We start from the raw sequence: 9363 nt of genomic DNA, 5'->3' as shown, positions 1-9363 counted from the left end.
GTCTCCAAACAGGTATGAACTGTACCACGCAAGTCCACGCACCCAGCCAGGACCACAAATACCCTGTAGAATGCCTGGGTGAACGAGAAGTATGCCTTGCCTGCTACTGCCGCCCTCTGCTCCCTTACACGTAATGAATCATTCCCTTCTAACCATCCCAGAACCAGAAGCTCATTCCCTGATTTAGAAGGTCCCGCTGACTTGGAGTTATTGGGGATACTGTATGTCCTGATTTCAACTCTATCTGTGCATGTGTATGACAAGACATGTGTAATTTAAATAATTTTCTGGGAGAAATATTTCATTTTCTGGATCAGTTTCAAGGGTGCCAACACTTTCAGCCATGGCTGTATGAACTTAAATACAGAGGGTGAAATAAGTATTGAATACGTCACTAAAATATATTTCGAAATGGTGCTATGGACATGAATTTCTCACTAGATGTTGGTAACAACCTATCCAATCCACACAGGCAAAGAAATCAAACCATAAATGTCGATAAAATAAGTTATGTGTGTTACAACTCAGCGTCTGGCCACTTGTGTGGGAGTGAACTGCTCTTAATTAGGCCAGATGTATGGTTACCGTGTTTGTTAAACCAAGAGAAGTTAGCCATTGTCTCATGTGAGACTGATCGGAGCCCTATTGATTGTAAATGTGGATTGTTTTTCAAATGTGTATTGCCTCAGCCTTTTTGACTACACAGTTGAGAGACAAAGTATGCAGTCAAATTGAACTAGAGACAAATGAGAGAGTAGCCATCTCCACCAATCCTGTAAGAGAACTGAGTGGTATAAAAGGGCCTTGCTTCTATCACCTGGAAAAATATTCTACATGACCTCGGCTAAAAAGCTACAGTTCCAGCTGGATTATCACAAAACTGCTTCACTTCAGATATATTCAACATGACCTCAGCTTAGGAGCTACAGCTCCAGCTGGAGGACAGAACTGAGTCAAGTTTCATTCTACAGGATTTCAGCTTAGGATCCACAAAACTTCTTCACCGCTCAATGCTATCTCCTCTCGTGGGTGCCCAAACAAAAGCAGGGTGCTGCTGGCTGGGATAGTTGGCCCTGGAAGCCATGAAGTCAGGAAGATTCTAATCCCTGGCGGGCCAGCAGTAGGGTGAGACTCTGTACCATCTTGTGTTCTTGCTGGGAATGTACAATATGTTTCTGCTTACTGGTGAACCAATAAAGTCTTACCAATGTGTGGTTCCCTCACCCTGTGTGTCTGAGTACTGTTTTTCCCACAGGGAAGGAGTGCGAGTATTCAGTGGGATGAGTCCTGGTCCAGGCAGTCTTTCTGAAGACAGTCAGGCTAGCGGCCGAGAGCACCCACTGACCATTGTGTCTCCACAATGTGTATTAATGAGAAATGACACGGAAAAGTATTGAACACATGAAAAAGTTAAGAAACCAGCTGAGATCTTTCAGAAATTAGAAAGCAATCTGCAACTTAATGAAAAATAATATTAGCTGGTTCATCTGATGGGCTATAAAAAGGTGTCTCATTACCAAGGTGCCAAACAAGAAACATCTCATGATAGGTAAAACAAGTGAGCTTCGTCAAGGCGTTTGCAGTCATATTGTTGCAAACCATACTGATGGCATTGGTTTCAGAGAACTTTCTAAACTACTAAAGGTTCCAGTGAGCACTGTTGTGGCCATAGTCTGGAAGTGGAAATAAATAATTTCACCATAAACTTCACAACCAGGTGCTTTAAACAAGATTTCAAACAGATGAGTGAAATTAATTAGAAGAGTTGTCCAAGAGCCATGGACTACCCATGGAGAGTTACAGAAAGACTTGGAATCAGCAGGTGCAATTGTTTCAAAGAAACCAATAAGTAATGCACTCCTCCTCCATGGCCTGTGTGCACGCTCCCCAAGAGAGACTCCATTGCTGAACAAAAAGCATGTTAAAAGAGCGTTTTAAGTTTGCTCACAACATTTAGACAAGTCTGTGAAATACTGTCAGAATAGTTTGGTCAGAGAAGACCAAAAATAAACTCTTTGGATGCCATAATACACACCATGTTTGGAGGTCAAAAGGCAAATCACCCCAAAAAACACCAACAGTGGAGGTGGGAACATCATGGTCTGGGCCTGTTTTTCAGCATATGGCACTGGCAAGCTTCATATGATTAAAGGAAGGATGAATGGACAAATGTACCAAGATATTCTTGATTAAAGTCTGCTGCCATCAATCAGGATGATGAAGATGAAACGAGGGAGGACATTTCAGCGACACAATGACCCCAAACACACGGCCAAGGGCCAAGGAAACTCTCAACTTATTTCAGAGGAAGAAAATAAATCTGCTACAATGACTGAGCCGATCACCGGAGCTGACTCCAATAGAAAATGTATGGAAGGAACTAAGGGGTACTTTGCACGCTGCGACATCGCTAGCCGATGCTAGCGATGCCGAGCGCGATAGTACCTGCCCCCATCGCACATGCGATATCTTGTGATAGCTGCCGTAGCGAACATTATCGCTACGGCAGCTTCACACGCACTTACCTGCCCTGCGTCGTTGCTCTGGCCGGCGACCCGCCTCCTTCCTAAGGGGGCGGGTCGTGTGGTGTCACAGTGATGTCACACAACAGGCGGCCAATAGAAGCGGAGGGGCGGAGATGAGCGGGACGTAAACATCCGGCTCACCTCCTTCCTTCCGCATTGCCGGTGGAGGCAGGTAAGGAGATGTTCCTCACTCCTTCGGCTTCACACACAGCGATGTGTGCTGCTGCAGGAACGAGGAACAACATTGTATCACCTATCGGTCCGGCATTAAGGAAATGACCGATCGCCGATTTACAACGCTTTTGCGATCGCTTATCGGCGCATCTAGGCTTTACACGTTGCAACGTCGTTACCGGCGCCGGATGTGCGTCACTTTCAATTTGACCCCGACGATATCGCAGTAGCGATGTCGCAACGTGCAATGTACTCCTTAAGCTCAGAGATCATAGAAGGAGCCGGGACCTGCAGAAGGTGAGGAGTGTTTGTGTGGAAGTATTGACCAAAATGCAATGCACGCAACTACTTTCTCCGTAGAGGAGGCGTCTTGAAGCTTTATCGCAAGGTGTTAAATACATTTCATTAAGCGTGTTCAATACTCTTTCCCTGTGTAATTTCTCATTATTATCACAAAATGTATGGACATCTATGGTTGATTTCTCTACTTTCACCCACTGTATATGCATCGATCTGTGTAATTAGTTGTGTACTCGTATGTCTGTGTACTTCTGAAAGCCCTTCCGTTGATTTACTCTTGTTGCATTATATAGACTTGCTCGTTAGTGATCCCTCTGCCCCTGTGCTTTGCTACTTGTATTGCCCTCATTACATGTTGTAGCCCTTCATGCACTGATCCCCATTGTGTGGTATAAAGGTCACCGCAGTGTCTTATTTTCTAAAATAATAGTAGATATGTGGTGAGATGAAGCACATATAGATCGGAATATATAGAGTACATGTAGCTAGGCAGGAACCTCAAACACTCTCCTCCGTGCACCACTTCCTGATCCGATAATTCGTTATTACCTGCAATCTAGTCACAAATATTTGTCTTATTATATCTTATACTTGAATCGTATAGAAACATCCGAAGTTATACATATAGGGGCATAGCTAGTGGAACTAAAGTACTATGGCAATTTCTGGACTTGCGCCCCCACCACCACCTTGTTGTTTGAATGCCTACGGTCCAGTAATATTGCTATGGGCAATCAATAATTCAATGTACAAATAATACCGCCACTCATTAATCCTTATAACAGTGTCCATATTCAAAAACCCATGTCAAAGGTTCGACTAGTTGGCCGAGTGAAAAACAAACATGAGCTCCCTTTTCTTAAGGGGGCTTTACACGCAACGACATTGCTAATGAGATGTCGTTGGGGTCACGGAATTCGTGACTCACATCCGGCCTCGTTAGCGACGTCGTTGCGTGTGAAACGCACGAACGACCACTAACGATCAAAAATACTCACCTCATCGTTGATCTTTGACACGTCGTTCTAATCCCAAATATTGTTGCTCTTGCAGGACGCAGGTTGTTCGTCGTTCCTGTGACAGCACACATCGCTATGTGTGACACCGCAGGAACGAGAAAAAACATCGGACCTGCGGCCGCCGGCAATGAGGAAGGAAGGAGGTGGGCGGGATGTTCTGGCCGCTCATCTCCGCCCCTCCGCTTCAATTGGGCGGCCGCTTAGTGACTCCGCTGTGACGCCGAATGAACCTACCCCTTAAAGGAGAGATTGTTCAGCGGCCACAGCGACGTCGGTGAAGAGGTAATTGCGTGTGACGCTGCCGTAGCGATATTGTTCACTACGGCAGAGATCACCCCGTGACGCGCCATCGACTTGGGCGGATGCTATCGCTAGCGATGTCGCAGCGTGTAAAGCCCGCTTTAGACCCATCGCTAAGGCCTTTCGCCCATCCAAGTCTCTGACAATTAAGGGGGCTTTACACGCTACGATATCGTTAATGTTTGGTCGCCGGGGTCAAGTTGTTAGTGACGCACATCCGGCGTCATTAACGATATCGCAGCGTGTAATACTTACCAGCGACCTTAGGCGACCTCAAAAATGGTGAAAATCGTTCACCATGGAGAGGTCGTCCCAAAGTCAAAAATCGGTAAGGGTTGTTTAGCGTTGTGGTTCATCGCTCATGCGGCAGCACACATCGCTGTGTGTGACACCGCAGGAGCGAGGAACGTCTCCTTACCTGCCGCCGGCCACAATGCGGAAGGAAGGAGGTGGGCGGGATGTTACGTCCTGCTCATCTCCGCCCCTCTGCTTTGATTGGCCGGCCGCTGTGTGACGTTGCGGTGACGTCGCTGTTATGCCGAACGTCCCTCCCCCTTGAAGGAGGGATTGTTCGGCAGTCACAGCAACGCCGCCGACCAGGTAAGTATGTGTGACGCTGCGTAGCGATAATGTTCGCTACAGCAGCGATCACAAACAATTGCATGCGCGACGGGGGCGGGTACTTACACGCTCGCTATCGCTAGAAATTGCTAGCGATATCGCTAACGTGTAAAGCCCCCTTAAGTCAAGCATGGTGGAGTCTTCAAGAGTCATTGATGGGCTTTGTGGTGAACATACTGCCCGAGAGTCAAGGATCTTAGACAGTGGTGCAACTAGAGTCTGATGGGCCCCTGTGCAAGATTTGGGCTAGCCCCCCCTCATGTTAGTCAGATGTATGTGACTTTATAGATCCTGCAAAGACATATACAGTGGGTACGGGAAGTATTCAGACCCCTTTAAATTTTTAACTCTTTGTTTCATTGCAGCCATTTGCTAAATTCAAAAAAGTTATTTTTCTCATTAATGTGCACTTTGCCCCATCCCCCATCTTGACAGAAAAAAACAGAAATGTAGTACAAATTTATTAAACGAAAACTGAAATATCACATGGTCATAAGTATTCACACCCTTTGCTCAGTATTAAGTAGAAGCACCCTCCCTTTTGCATTTGTACAGCCATGAGTCTTTTCCCACCTGGATTTGGGAATCCTCTGCCATTCTTCCTTGCAGATCCTCTCCAGTTCCATCAGGTTGGATGGTGAACGTTGGTGGACGCCATTTTCAGGTCTCTCCAGATATGCTCAATTGGGTTTAGGTCAGGGCTCTGGCTGGGCTGGTCAAGAATGGTCACTGAGTTGTCCTGAAGCCACTCCTTTGTTATTTTAGCTGTGTGCTTAGGGCCATTGTCTTGTTGGAAGACCAAGTCTTCGACCAAGTCTGAGGTCCAGAGCATTCTGGAAGAGGTTTTCTTCCAGGATATCTCTGTAGTTGGTCGCATTCATCTTTCCTTCTATTACAACCAGTCGTCCTGTCCCTGCAGGTGAAAAACACCCCCATAGCTTGATGCTGCCACCACCATGTTTCACTGTTGGGATTGTATTGGGCAGGTGATGAGCAGTGCCTGGTTTTCTCCACAAATACCGCTTAGAATTATCACCAAAAAGTTCTATCTTCGTCTCATCAGACCAGAGAATCTCTTTTCTCATAGTCTCGGAGTCCTTCATGTGTTTTTTTTTTCAAACTCTATGTGGTCTTTCATATGTCTTGCACTGAGGAGAGGCTTCCGTTGGGCAACTCTGCCATAAAGGCCCGACTGGTGGAGGGCTGCAGTGATAGTTGACTTTGTGGACCTTTTCCCATTTCCCTACTGCATCTCTGGAGCTCAGCCACAGTGATCTTAGGGTTCTTCTTAACCTCTCTCAAAGGGTCTGAATACTTATGACCGTGTGATATTTCAGATTTTCTTGTTTAATGAATTTGCAAAAAATTCTACATTTCTGTTTTTTTCTGACAAGATGGGGGATGGGGGCAGAGTGTACATTAATGAGAAAAAAATAACTCTTTTGAATTTACCAAATGGCTGTAATGAAACAAAGAGTAAAAAATGTAAAGGGGTCTGAATACTTTCCGTATGCACTGTATTTTGTCCCCCTTCCCAGTATGTAGTAATACCCCATCTTGTACTAATGCACCCCCTCCTGGGTCTATCCTGGTATATATGCCCCCTATCCTTTTATATATATATATATATATATATATATATATATATATATATATATGACCCCCATTCTGGGCCCATCCTGATATATCCTCATGTGTAGCACTACAGATTTAACGGTGCTCTTAATATAATAATAATAATAATATGTCCCCATCCTGGTATATATGTCCCAAATCCTGGTATATATGGCCTCACCCTAGGCCCATCCTGGTATATATGGCCTCCATCTTGGTATATATGTCTCCATCCTGGTATATATGGCCCCCATCCTGGTATGTATGTCCCAATTCCCAGTATATAAGTCCTTCATCCTGGTACAGTTAGGTCCAGAAATATTTGGATATTGACACAATTTTGGCGAGTTGGGCTCTGCATGCCACCACATTGGATTTGAAATGAAACCTCTACAACAGAATTCAAGTGCAGATTGTAACATTTAATTTGAAGGTTTGAACAAAAATATCTGATAGAAATTGTAGGAATTGTACACATTTCTTTACAAACACTCCACATTTTAGGAGGTCAAAAGTAATTGGACAAATAAACCAAACCCAAACAAAATATTTTTATTTTCAATATTTTGTTGCGAATCCTTTAGAGGCAATCACTGCCTTAAGTCTGGAACCCATGGACATCACCAAACGCTGGGTTTCCTCCTTCTTAATGCTTTTCCAGGCGTTTACAGCCGCAGCCTTCAGGTCTTGCTTGTTTGTGGGTCTTTCCGTCTTAAGTCTGGATTTGAGCAAGTGAAATGCATGCTCAATTGGGTTAAGATCTGGTGATTGACTTGGCCATTGCAGAATGTTCCACTTTTTTGCACTCATGAACTCCTGGGTAGCTTTGGCTGTATGCTTGGGGTCATTGTCCATCTGTACTATGAAGCGCCGTCCGATCAACTTTGCGGCATTTGGCTGAATCTGGGCTGAAAGTATATCCCGGTACACTTCAGAATTCATCCGGCTACTCTTGTCTGCTGTTATGTCATCAATAAACACAAGTGACCCAGTGCCATTGAAAGCCATGCATGCCCATGCCATCACGTTGCCTCCACCATGTTTTACAGAGGATGTGGTGTGCCTTGGATCATGTGCCGTTCCCTTTCTTCTCCAAACTTTTTTCTTCCCATCATTCTGGTACAGGTTGATCTTGGTCTCATCTGTCCATAGAATACTTTTCCAGAACTGAGCTGGCTTCATGAGGTGTTTTTCAGCAAATTTAACTCTGGCCTGTCTATTTTTGGAATTGATGAATGGTTTGCATCTAGATGTGAACCCTTTGTATTTACTTTCATGGAGTCTTCTCTTTACTGTTGACTTAGAGACAGATACACCTACTTCACTGAGAGTGTTCTGGACTTTAGTTGATGTTGTGAACGGGTTCTTCTTCACCAAAGAAAGTATGCGGCGATCATCCACCACTGTTGTCATCCGTGGACGCCCAGGCCTTTTTGAGTTCCCAAGCTCACCAGTCAATTCCTTTTTTCTCAGAATGTACCCGACTGTTGATTTTGCTACTCCGAGCGTGTCTGCTATCTCTCTGATGGATTTTTTCTTTTTTTCAGCCTCAGGATGTTCTGCTTCACCTCAATTGAGAGTTCCTTAGACCGCATGTTGTCTGGTCACAGCAACAGCTTCCAAATGCAAAACCACACACCTGTAATCAACCCCAGACCTTTTAACTACTTCATTGATTACAGGTTAATGAGGGAGACGCCTTCAGAGTTAATTGCAGCCCTTAGAGTCCCTTGTCCAATTACTTTTGGTCCCTTGAAAAAGAGGAGGCTATGCATTACAGAGCTATGATTCCTAAACCCTTTCTCCGATTTGGATGGGAAAACTCTCATATTGCAGCTGGGAGTGTGCACTTTCAGCCCATATTATATATATAATTGTATTTCTGAACACGTTTTTGTAAACAGCTAAAATAACAAAACTTGTGTCACTGTCCAAATATTTCTGGACCTAACTGTATACATGGGCCATATCCTGGTATATATGTCCTCACCCTAATATATGTGTCCTCATCCTTGGCCCATCCTGGTAAATATGTCTCTTATCCTGGTATATATGTCCCAATCCTGGTATATGTGTCCCCATCCTGGGCCCATCCTGGTATAGCTCCCTGTATGTATCCAGGTAACCCTAAGGACCTCGGGCCCCCAAAACCTCTGGTCCTGGTCGTGATGATGACTTCTGCGACCGTGATTGTTCTACTCCTGACTTGCATGTAGACTTATACATTTGTAGACCGTTCTCCACATTCAATGGCCTTGATTTTAACCTTTTAGCGTCAAATTAATGCTAATTCCTTGTGTATGTGTGGAGCTGTTATGTCTTCTCCGAACAAAAGGATGGATAGAATAAACTGTGCCACCCCCGCGTCAGCAGCCGGGCTGCTCGGATCCGGATCCGCGGTGGCTCGACGGGAATCTGGACCCGGGGGTCGTGGGGCCACTCCAATTAAGGGGATATTTAAAGGGGATGGTATTTTTAAAGTTCGTGATGCCAACCGTGGTGTGTGGTAAGGTGGAGTACCATCGCTGCAGCTGGGAGAACTCGATGGTGATGGAGCGGGCAGCCAGGTGTTTAACCCCTCCACGGGTAGGGGGGATGCCACGGGACTCGGGGATGGTGACAGGGATGTGCCGTTGGGGAGGTAAGGGTCACTTGTGTACTCACTCAGTCTAATAATGCTGACACCGACAACTTAGTACACCAAAGTTCTGGACACCGCTGCCGCTGAGAGGGAGCACGTTTGGGTCCCATTTCTGCTGGTGTTGCCTGTTGATCTGTGACCTTTCCCTTGGCACCTTGTTCTCTTCTTA

Source organism: Anomaloglossus baeobatrachus, chromosome 4 (assembly GCF_048569485.1).
Source record: "Anomaloglossus baeobatrachus isolate aAnoBae1 chromosome 4, aAnoBae1.hap1, whole genome shotgun sequence".
In the NCBI taxonomy this organism is placed as follows: domain Eukaryota; kingdom Metazoa; phylum Chordata; class Amphibia; order Anura; family Aromobatidae; genus Anomaloglossus; species Anomaloglossus baeobatrachus.
The sequence above is the reverse complement of the archived record's forward strand: the minus strand, read 5'-3'. Positions refer to the sequence as shown.